This window comes from Macrotis lagotis, chromosome 3 (assembly GCF_037893015.1).
Source record: "Macrotis lagotis isolate mMagLag1 chromosome 3, bilby.v1.9.chrom.fasta, whole genome shotgun sequence".
Lineage (NCBI taxonomy): Eukaryota > Metazoa > Chordata > Mammalia > Peramelemorphia > Peramelidae > Macrotis > Macrotis lagotis.
Genome location: NC_133660.1, coordinates 186,686,009 through 186,698,931, shown reverse-complemented (window position 1 = coordinate 186,698,931; position 12,923 = coordinate 186,686,009). Strand labels below are relative to the sequence as shown.

Below are 12,923 nucleotides of genomic sequence, written 5' to 3'. Positions count from 1 at the left end.
TTTCTGTTGTTTGCTGATGCATGATGAAGTGGAGAGTCCTGAATTAAATTATAAAAGAACTTGTATCCAGACTCTGACCATGAGCAAATCTCTCTGAACCTTAGTTTTCTCCTTTGTAAAATGGAACTGATAATACTGGAAAGGTATACCTTATAGTGTTGTTGTTAGGCTTCAATGACCAAATGTGCATAAAGAATTTCATCGAACATTGAAGCATAATAAAAATATTAATTATTTTGTTGGATTGGTAAAATCTTTTATTGTCGCCTGGAAATTACACATGTATGTATACATATGTACACATATGACACTTGAATGTACACATATATCTATACAAACACAGAGACAAATAAACACATATACATATATCTATACACACATATATCTATATTTCTCTATATAAATACACACACATATATATACGTATACGTATACGTATACGTATATGTATATGTATATGTATATGTATATGTATATGTATATGTATATGTATATGTATATGTATATGTATATGTATATGTATATGTATATGTATATATGTATATGTATATAAACTACTCTCCAGAAAGGAATAGGTGGAGAGGTGACAAGCCCAGTTATAAAGTGAATATCCTAGGGAAACCCCAGCTGCCTTCACACACATACACAAACACACACACACGCACAAGCACACAACACACATATATATGTATATGTCTGTGTGTATGAAGGCTGAGTTTTTTATATCACATTATATTACATTACATTACTTTAGATATTGCATTATTATATTATAATCACATCATGTATTATGTTATATATTTATATATAATATCACATAAATAATGATATATGATGTCACACATATAGTATTATATATAATATGCTATTATATAATATACCAATATAATTTACACATATGTATATACATATAGGTATATATGTGAAAAATATATACATATGTGTAAAAATTCTTAATCAGGATTTAGAGGAAAATTTCAGAAGTTCATTACTATAGATGGTAAGAACAAATTATAATCATATTTTGCTCTAATTGGCATCTTTTGAAATATTGTATATTTCATTTTATTCATTTAAAATCATTCTTAATAAGGTTTCATTGATTTTATTTCACAAACAAAGTTCATAATAATAAAAGTGCTAACAATTTCTGGCAACATAGATACTGGGTCCATAGAGATAATTTACTAGGTTTGTCTGACTGTTTTAGTTTTGAGGTTGAGAAATAACAGGATTTCTATTTGTTTGAAGGTGATACTGGATCAAGCTAAAATTATTTATATCCACTTTTAAAATTTTGTCAAGTTAACTCTTGCCCCTTGAAACCACTAGAATAAGATCACAAATTTATCTTATCAGAACAGATTGCTTAAAATATTCAAGACAGACTGAATAAACATGTAGTCTTCATGCTTTATCTCTGGGAAAATTAGGTTACATGTCATTGTGATGTCAACCTACTGGTTCTGTGTTGTCATTGTATAACTAGCATCTATTGGTTTAACTTTTTCCAATATGTCCCTCTCCCAAACACTGCTGAGAGTGGTAACAGTGACAAATGGATGATGGACAGGATACAAGTAAGTTCGCATTTTTGGATAATTAAGTGATTTAGGAGAAGGTGACTGAGTCTCCTAGTGAAGGAAGAATCTGGACCTTAAGGGTAGACCTGCTTAACAGAATGTCAACTGACATAAGAGATTATATTTTCAGAGATGACAGTGGGCTATATAAAGAGAGATGCAAGGAATGAGTAGACATGATCTGAATAGAGCAGATCACAGCCAGGATGCTGAAGCTAGATAATTACTAAGCAGAGGCTATGTCTAGCTGGCTGAGGGGCTTAATTCTGGCCCACAGTGCAAAGCTGTCCCCACTTCACCTTCTGCAGATGCCAGAGAGAGAGAGAGAGAGAGAGAGAAAGAGAGAAAGCAACCTTGTTGTTTTTTGCTTAATGAAGGACTAAGCTGCAGGCTCTTGGAAGTTTTATGTCTGCTAACTTTAATTCCTATTCTTTAAAACCATGATTAATTGCTCAATTGTGTGGACTAAGGGCTGGATATAGCTTTAAGGAAGGCAATTGGGAAACCTGGAAAGGAAAGAAACTTAAATTGCTTTGTTACCAGCATCCAATAGCTGAGGGATTATATTCAAAGGCAAGGATATTATTGATGATTTTTAGCAACTTGGCAGAGCATGGAAATATTATCATTTGGGTTTTCCTAGGATCAGAGTAAGTCTGCAAAGCTAGGGTCTCTAGCTGAGTTGTATCATGGGTTGCTAATAATTCCTTTGACTCCTGCTCTGGTTTGAAAGGACACTACTCTCTAGAAAGGAAGAGGTGGAGAGGTGACAAGCCCAAACCCAAAGTGAATAACCCGGGGAAACTCCATCCACCTATACACACACAGACACACACACAGACACACACACACACACACACACACATTTTTGGGGGGAGTGAAATTAAGTGACTGACATGTATGCCTATTTACCAGAATAGCAATACCAACTTACTATTACATTAGTTTTAAAATCAGTAAGACATACTAGGAATTATTCTGCTTCCCAACTAGCAAGTGAGGTCAAGTAAAAAAATTTACTGCCATTGAGAGACAAGATGGTGGAGTAAAAGCAAAGATTCAATTGAGCTTTCCCAAATTCCCCTGCAAACAATTTTTAAAATAATGGCTCCATATGAAATCCAAAGTGGCAAAAAAAATAAAATAAAATAAAATAAAAAAAGAAATCCAGAGTGGCAAAACCAACAAAAGGTTTTAATGAACAGTTTTTCTGCCCAAGAGAACTTTAGAAGGTTGACAGATATTATAAATGAATGAAAAGAAAAATCTGCTAGAGTGAGAGAAAATTGTACATTTTATTCGCGAACCTTGCAAGATATGGGTACCTCATCTAAGGCATGAAGTGGTCTTGGAACATTAGATAATTTATGGTCTTCAGAAACTCTTTCCCCTCCCTCTTGGATTTTCATAGGCTCTCAGAGTTCGAGTTACAATCTAAGAGATCCACCCGTTCCATAACATGCTCCTAATATGATTCCCCCCACATCATACAATACATCACATGCCAATTGTCACAGGGGGTGTGTGGGTTAATATTCAGTTACCTAATTGGGCAAACTCAGTTGCATTAGGTCAAAATCTCTAGGTCACTCTTGACTGGATGAGAACTGGTTTGGGGTTTGCTATCCCTGGAATGGGATTAGGAAAACTCTTCCAATCTTGTAATTGGCTGGGCCATGCCCCCTTTGTAATGGATTCCCTAAGGGCTCCCTTCCACACCCTATGAAGACCAACACCCTACAGTCCTCACACAGGGAAGTTATGTCTCCCTGGGGTAAGAGTCCAGTGTTGACCAGGTGAAAGGACCTGGCCTTTAGGGCAATTGAATGGCCAGTGGTGGCTTTTGGAACTCTCTCTCCATAGATTGCAATGGGGTTAGACAACTAATTAGAAAAGAACTTCATAAAAAAAATTGAACAAATTGAAAAAAAAAGTTACAAGCATTCACTAAAAAAAAAAAAAAAAAAAAAAGTCCTTAAAAAAGAACTGGCCAAATAGACAAGGAAAGGTGCAAAAGCTCACTGAAAAATAATTACTTAAAAATTAGAATTAAGCAAATAGAAGCTAATGACTTCATGAGATATCAAAAGACAATAAAATAAAGTTATAAGATTGAAAAAAGAAGAAAAAGTGAAATATTTCATTGGAAAACAACTACCTGAAAAAACAGATAATAGGAGAGATAATTTAAGAATCATTTAACTATCTGTATGTCATTAGCAAAAAAAAAAAAAAGGCCAGATACCATCTTTCAAGAAATTATCAAAGAAAACAGGTATGATATTCTAGAACCAGGAAGTAAAATAGTGGATTCTTTTTTGCAAGAGACTTGATCTTAGAAACCATTGTTCAACTCCTGAAAGAGATCACTAAATGAAAACTCCCAGGAATAATATAACTAAATTCTAGAGTTCCCATGGCAAGGAGAAAATACTACAAGCAGTCAGAAAGATATGAAATATCATGAAGTCACAGTCAGTCAGTTCAACTTAACATCTTCCATATTTGAAAATCAGAAGATATGAAATGTGATCTTCAGGAGGACAAATGAACTAGCAAGAGAAATAGTGGATATTTAATGAAATAGATGGCTCTCAACTTAGTCTTAGGAAATTTAACAGAAGGCTCTCCTCTTTGTTACAAAATCTCTGGAGGACTTATGAAAGGATATGGCAAAAAACCTGCAAGAGAAGGTTGAGATTGGTTATAAACTTTGCCACTGATGAGATATGCTGACTTATCTCTATATTACTAGAATATCAGTCTCAGAGTTGGCAGAAAACTTAAAGTACATCTAATATAAAATCCTCCTTTTTCAGATATGGAACCTGAGGCCTCAAAAGGTCAAATTCTCTAGATAAGGTTGTATACAACAAATAAATGGCAAAACCAAGAGTGTAACCCAGAAGTCTAATATTCTTTTTTCCATAGCAGTGAAACACAAAGGAACTTGTGATCAAACTCTCTTCAATTTATTGAGGCCCCAAGTCATCTTGATGAGATTACAGGATATGGGTTGCAGACATCTGAGAGTCAACACTGCTTGGGGCATGATCACATAGATTAACCCCTTTCTTTATTTACATATAGGGAATTCTTGATGATTGCCTAATTAAGACTGAGGCAACAGGACTCTTGCACCAAAGGATCTTCCTTTGTCCATTGATATCTATTAGCACAGGCTAACTTATGAAATTTTAAACATATGAAATTTTTCTCAGAGATAAGTCAGGAGCCTTCCCTTCTTAATTCATTTTTGCCTATGGGATTTCCTAGTTTTGCTGAGGATACCATCAGTTTTCCAGTTATTTAATTTCATGAGATCAATTTTTTATCTGTTGCCATTCACGTGATATCCTCTGTTTCTAAGTATTATACATTTTCCTTCTACATCTCTTCAGTCCTTCCACTTCTTTTCACTCACTAATTCATAGCTTCAAAACCTCTTGATCAGAGCATTCCAATAGTCACATAACTTAAATTTATGTCTTCTGGTCTCACCTCTTTATCTTTTATACAACCACCAAAATAACCTTCCTAATACAAAGATCTGAATATGTAATTTCTCTGTTCAAAGAAAGTTCATTTGTTCCCTATACTGTATAGGCTAAAGCACAAATTCAAGAGCTTGGCATTGAAAGCACTTCCATCACTTGTCATCTTTGTCAATTTGCTAAGTCTGAGGCAAAACCTCAGAAATGTTTTGACGTATACTTCTCTTATTCAAGATTTTTGAGTAATGCTTCCTATTATTGTTAATAGTTTGCAAATCTTTTGAGGATAGCTTATTTCTGTCTTTATAATTGACATTATGATAACCTTTCAGCTTGATTGGCTTCTTTTTTTACCTTTAACTGTACCCTAGAACTAGTCATTTTAGTCAGAAAACATTTGTAAACATCTTTCTTTTGGTCCCTGAATAAGAGATTTCTATTAATTCAAGTGGTCCTTTATATTGTTATTTAGACATGAGTTCTCTAATTAGAAAGACTTATATAAAAGATCTCTCTTACTAATTATCAAAGATTTGCTCCCTCGCTACCATCTGCTCTTCATACTTGCTCTTTCAGAGAAGTCAAATGGTTTGATTTGTGACAATTCACTTACTGCCATAGCAACATAAAAACACAATTTCTTTCACTGTGTATCACATATTGAGTCACAATGCAGAAAACACTTAAATATCTTCAATTATTAACCAAAATAGCAAAAAAGATGCTCCTAAAATAGAGTCTATTTACTGTTTCTTAGTCAATGTAAATGGCCTTCTGCTGATACATTACTAGAAAGAATTTGGCATTTATAATACAGAATTTAATTTCTACAATTTTCAAACTGAAAATTTTAAATCTCCAAGTCCATGAAAATGGTCATTTTTAAAGCTACAAATCAGGAAATTCTAATGAAATTTCATAGCAACTTGTCAACCATAATGCTATCCTGTTAATACGATCTATCTTAATGTGATTAAGTATTAAATACACTTTATGTGAAGAGAATACTGGAGAAGATAACAGCTAACCTTATTCACCTTTAGGGCTTGCAAAATGCTTTGTATATGTTATTATATTTGATAGATAAGATTTTTTTTCACACACACTCTTGAAATTTACTGTCTAAAAGGTAAATCAGTTCAAAAAACCTAAGTGTGTGACAGAGCTACCAAGTTCTCTCTGAGGACTAAGGGGAAGAAAGGAGTCTCATATGAATACTGGGCTAAGAGAAGTTTATTGTGGGCTTTCAATTACCCTTACAGTATAAAGGATCTTGGACAAGACACAATTCCTCTAAGCAGCAGTTTCCTTATCTAAAACATGATGGTAATTATTTTTATAATGACCAGTTTTTCAAGGTATCATGGAAAGTCCAGTTGCTCTGAAGTCAGAAAACTTGGATTCAGATCTTGATTCTGATACATAGAACTTGTGAAATCTTATACAAATCACCTATTATTCCTGAGTCTTTTTTATGTTTAAAGTGACCAGGGTAGGCTAGATGACTCTTCAAGATTCTTCCATTTAGAAATGTATTCATAATTTATGTGTAAATGAAAGAAAATATGTATAAAGAGAATTCTGAAACAAAGAACTATGCAAATGCAGACAAGAGTGGTGATGTGTTTACCTATAAGACATGATCAGGGATTTTCCATTTTTGTTTTAAGGTTTATACTTAAGGTCAGAAAAAAATCAACAACGGGATTATTACGCTAAAAGAAGTTTTAATGCAACAATAACTTTCAAACATAAACATTTATCTAAGAATTAAAAATATATTCCATTCCTAATAATTGATGGAAGGAGATTTATCAAATTCTAAATTAATTTTGTTCTGAAAAACATGAAATGTTTTAAAAACTGGTCCTAAAAATATCACTAATACATTTTGGATTGAATAAAAATGATCTGTAGAGGAGGCAGCAAGATGAATAGAAAGTTCTTTGACACTGTAGCTAGAGGACTTATGTTTGAATTCTAAGCTGTCTTTTTGATATTTAGTAAATTCCTCATGTTATTTAAACTTCTTGGCCATGTCTGTAAAATAAGACAATTAGTTAGATGATCTTAGGATTCCTTGGAACTCTAAATCCACGATAAAATTTGATCAAAATTCTGATTTCTCTATCATGTCTTTATTTTAGTGATTATTAATATTGTGGGTTTTAGACCTATATGTTATTTAACTCTGAACTTGATTTGTTTCAGAATAGTTTTGCATATGATATGTGAATGTAGTTCCCTTAAAAAAGTTATTGATCATTTGGAATTCACCAATATGGCAGATTCAAAGGTAATGAAATATTATAGGGTTGAAAATATCAGGTCCTTATCATTTCCATTTAATTTGACCTTATCATGGAAGGGTGAATATTTAATTATTTGGAACTTATGAAGTCTGATTGTTCTACATGTAACAAGAAACATCTTCCTCTGAATGAGCTACAAAAATCTAAGTGTTTTATGACAGAAGAGGCTTTAGGAAGAAAACAGAAGCAATATGTTATTGTTCTCTAAAGTAAAGACTGAGTTAAATGCTTTTAGAATAATAAGAATAACAAAACCAATAATATATAATATATTATTACTGGAGACATAATAGAGACAAGTTGAAATACAAGCTTGACCATTACTATGTAATGGCAAATTACTTCTCTCTCACTGCCCTAGGCAACTCTCTAAGACTATAAAATACAGAATTATTATACATGGACAAAGGGAATTTTCTTAATAGGAACCCCTACACTGATGAAATTAGATATTCATTTTCTCTACCTCTCAAAAAATCATCAAGAATATCATGGTGGGAAATTATTAAATGAATTAAATACTTTATTCTTGATAGATTTCAGTTTGAGAAGTTTTCTTATTCCTTTTCTTGGATATAATTGTTACCCAGATATAAGCTATTATTTCTCAGGTATAGGTAATTTTACTTTATATTTCCTTTTCTAAAATTTGTATCTGCTTTTCATTTTTCCAAATATATATTATAAAAGTTTTTCAACATTCATCCATATGTATATGTATATTTTTAAGTTACAAAATTTCCTTCCACCCTCCCTTCCCACCTTGATCCCCTCAGCGGTGAAGAATCAGGTTAATATTGTACATATACACTTGTGTTAAGCATGTTTACAGATTAATCATTTTCAGAATGAGGAATTAGGATTAAGGGAAAGAAAAACATTAGAGATATCCTTTAAAAAGTGAATGTAATGTTCACCAGATTCTGAAGGTTTTTATAGCTTTGATTTGTTTTGTTTTGTTTTCTTCTCTGAATGGGGATAGCATGGTCCATAGTGGGTCTAATAAGGTTGTTCTAGCTGTCTGAACTTGAGAGCAGCTGTATGTATCAACTGATCATCTCACAGTGTTGTTGTTAATGTATGCATTGTTCTCTTGGTTCTTCTCAGCATCAGATCCTGTAAGTCTTTCATGTTCCCTGAGTCTGATCATTTATGCTTTCTTATAGAACAATAATATTCTATAATATTCATGAACCATAGCCTGTTTAGCCATTTCCCCAATTGATGGGCATCCCCTCAATTTCTAATTCTTTGCCATTACAAAAAAGAGCTCCTGTGAATATGTTGGAACATTTCCGGACTTTTCCCATTTTTTATTTTTTCTGGCTATAGGCCTAGAATTGGAATTGCTGGTTAAAGGGCATGAACAGTTCCATTGCCCTTTGGGCATAGTTCCCTATTGCTCTACAGAATGGTTAGATCACTTCACAATTCCATCAGCAATGCATCAATGTCCCAATCCTCTCACAACCTCTCCCACATTGATCATTTTCCCTTTTTGTTCTCTTGACCAGTCTGATGGGTATAAGGTGATATCTCATAATTGTTTTAATTTGCTTTTCTCTAATCAATAATGACTTGGAGCATTTTTTTCATATGATTATATATATTTATATATCTATATATACATAAATATATTACTTTAATTTCTTCATTTGAAAACTTCCTATTCATATCCTTTGACCATTTATCAGTTCAGGAATGACTTTTGACCTTATAAATTTGATGCAGCTCTCTATATATTTTAGGAATGTGATCTTTATCAGAACTCCTAGTAGTGAAGATTGTTTCCTAGCTTTCTGTTTTCCTTCTAATCTTGGAAGTATTGATTTTATTAGTTCAAAAACTTTTTAAATTTAATATAGTCAAAATCATTCATTTTACAATTTATAATGTGCTCTAATTCTTGTTTGGTCATAAATTTGTCCCCTTTCCATTGATCTGATAGAAAAAAGTATTTCTTGGTCTATTAATTTATCTATAATTTCACCCTTTATGTCTAAATCCTTTATTAATTTTGACCTTATTTTGGTATAGGATGTGAGATGTAGGTATATACCTAGTTTTTGATATACTTTTTTTACAGTTTTCCCAACACAATTTTGTCAAATACTGAATTCTTATCTAAGAAACTTATGTCTTTGGTTGTGTCAGACAGTAGATCATTGAAGTCATTTACTAGTGTTTCTTTTGAACTTATCCTAATCCACTGATCCATTATTCTATTTCTTAACCATTACCAGGAAGTTTTGATGACTGCCGCTTTATGTATAGTTTTAGAACTGGTAGAACTAGATCACCTTCTTATAATTTTTCCCTATCATTTTCCTTGCTATTCTTGTCCTTTTTTTTGCTCCAGATAAATTTTGTTACTATTTTTTCTATCTTGGCAAAATAGTTATTTAGTAGTTTGATTGGTATGGTACTGAATAAGTAATTTAATTTGGGTAGAACTGTCATTTTTATTTTATTAACTACTTAGCCATGAGCAATTGACATTTTTCTACTTATTTATATCTGACTTCATTTGGGTGAGAAGTACTTTATAACTGTGCTTATAAAGTTTCTGGATATGTCTTGGAAGGTAGAGTCCCAGGAATTTAAAGTTGTCTACAGTTACATTATATGGAATTTCTCTTTCTATCTCTTGCTCTTGGGTTTTGTTTTTCATATATAGAAATGCTGGTGATTTATGTGGGTTTATTTTATATTCTGCTACTTTACTGAATTGGTAATTGTTTCAAGGCATTTTTTGATGATTTTCTCAGGTTCTTTAAATATACAATCATATCATCATATCATCTACATAGAGTAAAACTTATGTTTCCTTAATGCAAATTCTGATTCCTTCAATTCTCTTATTGCTAAAATTAACATTTCTAAAAATATATTGAATAGTATTGGTGATAATGATAACCTTATTTCACACCAGTCTTATTGGAAATGCTCCAACTTTATCTCCATAATATTTGCTGATGGCTTAGATAGATACTACTTATTAATTTATGGAAAACTTCATTTATTCCTAAACTTTCTAGTACTTTTAATAGGAATGGATGCTGTATTTTATCAATGGCTTTTTCAGTGTCAATTGAGATAATCATATGATTTCTGCAGGTTTTGCTATTGAAATGTTTACTTATGTTGAGTGTTTTCCTAATTTTGTACTATTACTTCCTACCTGGTATAAATTCTACTTGATCATGGAATATTATGCTTATGTATTCTTGTAATCTCTTTGCTAAATTTTTATTTAAGATTTTTTGCATCAATGTTAATTAGGGAGATTAGTTTATAATTTTCTTTGTCTGTTTTGGTGCTTCCTGGTTTAGGTATCAGCACCATGTTGGTATCCTAAAAGGAATTTGGAACAACTCCTTGTACTCCTGTTTTTAAAAATAGTTTGTGTAGAATAGGAATTAAATGTTTGGTAGAATTCACCCATAATTCATCTGGACCTGGAAACTTTTTCTTAGGGAGTTTATTGAAGGTTTCTTCAATTTCTTTTTCAGAAATTGGGTTAAGTATGTTTTTTTCTCTTCTGTTAATCTAAACATTTTGCATTTTTGTAAATAGTCACCTATTTCATTCAGGATATCAAGTTTATTGGCATACATTTCAAAAAAGCAGTATTTTATATTTCAAATCTACTACAAAGTTGTGGGACTACTAGGGAAGAACATGATTTGCAGTCAGGAGACTAGGCTTGGTCTAGTGGTCACCCATTTGCAATGTGACCTTGATTAAGGCACTGAATGGTTCTTAGTCGACATCAATTTTGGCTACTTGTAATAGAAGGGTGATCAAAATACTCTGTGAATAAGAAACATTAATTTACAGGGTTGATGAAAGAAAATATAGTCTTCTGAAAGACAGACAATCAAAGTATGGTGTTCTGTTCCCTTTTATTGATGGTGTCCACATAGCAGCCCCTAAGATTTTTGTAAATTAATGATGTGGTGTAATCAGGATTGATAGTTTTTATTAAGTTGTCCCTAAACAATTTTTTTTTGCACTCTGGATAGAGATCAGACCTGTGATTTCATTGGTAGATGAAACTTCAAGTTAAAAAAATTGCCAACATTTATCTAGCCCATATTGTTCTAAGTCCTCATGATTCTCCATGCAACCCAGAGAGGAAGACGCCGTTATTATTCCTGTTTTAAAGTTGAGGAAGCTTACTTGACCAGTTTCACACAAATAGTAAATGACTGAGATTGGTTTTAAAGTCAAGCCTTCCTGACTCCAGGTTCAGTGCCATCTATCTACCTTACCTTGTAGGTAACATCTTAAAAAAAACTATTGTTTGTCTGCAACTTAATATCTTAGAAAGATGAAGTTACTCCCAAAGTCACATAGTTAGTATGTGACAGAGTCAGAATCCAGATCAAACTGGCTCTGGAAATAACTACCACTATTCAAATCCTCTTCCCATCTCTCTTTCTGACTTCAACTCCATAAATGACTCCTAATTAATTAGTGGCTAAAACAATTTGATAGATTTGATCAACTCTACTGCAGATGAACTTTGTAAGTGTGGCTATAAAAATACAACTTTGCTTTAACTTTGCTTAAGCACTTTTTAATCATTGAATTTTAAACACTGGAGATTGATTTCCCAGTCTGACAGACACAAGACAAATGATTAACATTTCATTTGCAGTAAATGTCTTCAACTTTCTTGAAAATAACTTTTGCTATTCTAATACAGAAAATTACAACAGAAGATTTTTTCTTGACAAAAATGAATTCATGATCTTAGAAGTATAAAACATTGACTATGTGTTTGAATCAGAGTTTTTACTGATTGGGAATGAAAGGTGGTAAATTCTAAGACATTGCAATCTTTGAGGGAAAGGGGGGATCATTTTTTATATCTATGTCTTGCTTATCTTCTCACTATTCCAAAAAGTCCTGTTTGGGTAAAAAATTCAGTTTGATTTAGAGAACAACTTGTCTAACTTTGCTCTAACAGCTGTATGAGAGAAAGTAGGTTCCTAGAAAAGTATCTAACTTTGAAAATTGCTTTCACTGCTTTTCCCCCAAATATATGGGACTTGGGAGAAGGGTTGTACTAGGTCAATTAACTATTTAATATAAATTTGACTCTCTGGCTTCATAATACCTTTGTAGTGTTATATGTCTCGCTTACCTATACTCTATATGCTAGACAAGCTAGTGTTCTTATTGTTCTTTACACCTAGAACTTTCTATCTATTACTATCTCTCTGACTCTGCATAGAAATTAGTGATATACATTGTCTCCTCTCTATGAGTTGCAGTCCTTGTGCCCACTTCCTCAAAATTAACATATGCTTATTTTTTTTGTTTATTCTGAATATGTTCAGCTGTTCAGATGCTATCTCTACTAATAGAGATAGCATCTGAATCTTCAAGCCTCCTTGAAGGTAGAGGATACTTTATTTTTGTTTTTGAATCTCCAGCTTATTGAACCTAGTTACCATTTAATAAATGCTCACTGAATGATTTATTGCTTCACAATCATAGCTCTGGGAGTAAGTGATTGTATTATT

General features: G+C 32.4%; 1 long non-coding RNA gene across 6 annotated transcripts in view; it reads left to right on the top strand.

The window, feature by feature from the left end:
• Positions 1-1,504: 1,504 nt before the first annotated feature.
• The window catches only part of LOC141516365 (uncharacterized), a 105,993-nt gene continuing 94,574 nt past the window's right edge, over positions 1,505-12,923 (top strand). For all 6 annotated transcript variants that reach the window (XR_012476671.1, XR_012476669.1, XR_012476672.1 and 3 more), the window contains exon 1: positions 1,505-1,580. This is a non-coding gene — a long non-coding RNA (uncharacterized LOC141516365). The remainder of the gene's footprint in view (positions 1,581-12,923) is intronic.